The sequence below is a fragment of the Arachis ipaensis genome, chromosome B04 (genome assembly GCF_000816755.2).
Source record: "Arachis ipaensis cultivar K30076 chromosome B04, Araip1.1, whole genome shotgun sequence".
Classification (NCBI taxonomy): Eukaryota; Viridiplantae; Streptophyta; class Magnoliopsida; order Fabales; family Fabaceae; genus Arachis; species Arachis ipaensis.
In genome coordinates, this window is record NC_029788.2 from 9,043,166 (window position 1) to 9,045,525 (window position 2,360).

Below are 2,360 nucleotides of genomic sequence, written 5' to 3' on the forward strand. Positions count from 1 at the left end.
TGGGGGTAGATGCGCCTTTTAATTGTATGTGATCTGTTTCTGGACGAATTAGATATTAATATCCGCAAAAATTTAAATTAAATACGGTTCAAATATTCTATCGTAAGTTGAATAGATCGAATTATTTTTATATATCTTTTATTATAGGTTTAATTACTCTGTTGGTCCCTATAGTTTTACCAAATTTTTAATTAGGTCCTTATACTTTTTTTCCATTCAATTGGTCCATACACTGCTTTTAATTTTGTAATTACGTCCTTTTCATGTTAAAAATGTTAAAATTAACATAATATTTTTACCAGAATGCATGCGGTCAAAAATTTAATTAAGTTTTTAATTATAAATACCTTCAATTTGCGAATAAATATTCAGTTAACTCTAATATTTTTTACACTAGGAAGGACTTAATTACAAAATTATAGTAGTGTAGGGATCCAATTGAAAGGAAAAAAAATATAGGGACCTAATTAAAAATTTGGTAAAACTATAGGGACTAATAGAGTAATTAAACCTTTATTATAAGCCTATAATTTTAAATATTTTTAAAATTGTGAAAGAATGAGCAGCGGAATGTAAGAAATAAAGTTTATGAGATAAAATATTTGGTGCAAAATAACAAATAACAATTTTAGATAAAAAAAAAAAAGGAATAGAAGAGTGTGGTCATGATAAATAATAATTTTAGGTGAAGTAAATGACATAGAACTAATATAAATGTACGATGAACGAGGACTCTGATGAATGAAGTGAGACTAAGAAAATAAAATGATATAAGTGGTTAATATGATAAAATTGTTTGGAAGCAAAATGAAATTTGGCAAACATAATAATTAAGAGTGCTCAATAATATATATAAAAAAAGACTTAATACATGTTTGTGTCATGTAATTTTAATTCTTATTTATATAGGGATCTGTTATTATATTTTGGTTGTTGGTTTTTTAAATAATTTTAATGTGATGTGTACTTTGATTAATTTGTGATTATTTTTTATAGTAATGCTGAAAAGTGATGATTCATAGGTCAAATCTTTTTTCTCCAGTTTTGGATTGAGTATTTACAAACGATTTAAAAAGAAAAACTGTGTTCTGATAAAGATTCATTTTTTTAAATGGCTCAAAATGTCAAACTAATATTGTACACTTGAAATTAATTTAGGTTGGTGGAGTAGTTAGTTTATTTGTCCACTTAAGTAAGTATTGATAAGGTTTTAAATCTTACGTTGTACATGTAGTAACTCTTTAGCCAGTGATAAATCTTTAAATAGAGTTTAGATCCGCGATAGATTAATCTTTAATTAACCTATCGGATTAGAGAATATAGCAGACAACAAAAAAAAATATTGTACACTTAGAGTGTAAGAGTATCCAAATTTTATACAATATTTTCCTACCTTTTTTATCTTCTAAACTTAATTCTAGTGGACAAACCAAGCTCATTTTTGGTGGCATGGTCCATGGTGTTCACCCAAATAAAGATCCACTAGTCCCTCTAACCTTTGAGAGTAAATCAAGTTTTATTTATTTGTCAGCAATTTAGTTGTGTAGCCCTAATTTTATTAATTTAATTCCCCAAGTTTAGGTTTTGATCATCTATGCCAAATATAATACCACTAAATGATAGAAAATTATAAATTTTATTGTTTAGCAGGTAGTAGTAGTAGCTAATATAATTTTAGGCAATTGCTCAATAACTTTTATTATTTAGAGAGCAAATTATTTTTTATGATGTGACATTGCATGAGACATCAAATTATACACACATTTAAGATATAAGATAATAATTAAGTAAAGAACAATTTTAGTGATTCAATTCAAAATAGAAAATAGTTACTTTAAAATAAGTAATAATTACCTTAGTAATTGAAAATTACACACATTATATATATGACACATGAGAGGTAGCTAGCTAGTAGTTAGGGAGGAGAAGCTATTCCCACACTCTTTTATTTAATTTTTATGGTCTTTCCTTAAAAATACCATTTTTTTAAATGTAAACTCTACTAGATATAATTATGAAAGAAATTGTTTATTGGTAACACCATAAAATTAATGAAATCCTGTGGCAATTGCTAGCCTCTCCATCACATATAATGAATAGTTATTTGTAAGGTTAAAAAATCGAAAAAAAAAATTGAACACCAAACTACACCAAATAGTGTACAAAAGAAATTAAACATATGTTAATTTTCGAACAATAATTTACAACATTATATATATTGTTTACTGTTTTTTTCATAGTACAAACTACAAAATCCACCTTTTGGTCTATGAAAGATTTGTTACCAATTTAGTTGAGTCGACTAAATCTTAATGATCTTATTAAATTTAAGTTTTGAATAATCCAATCTTTCAATCTGC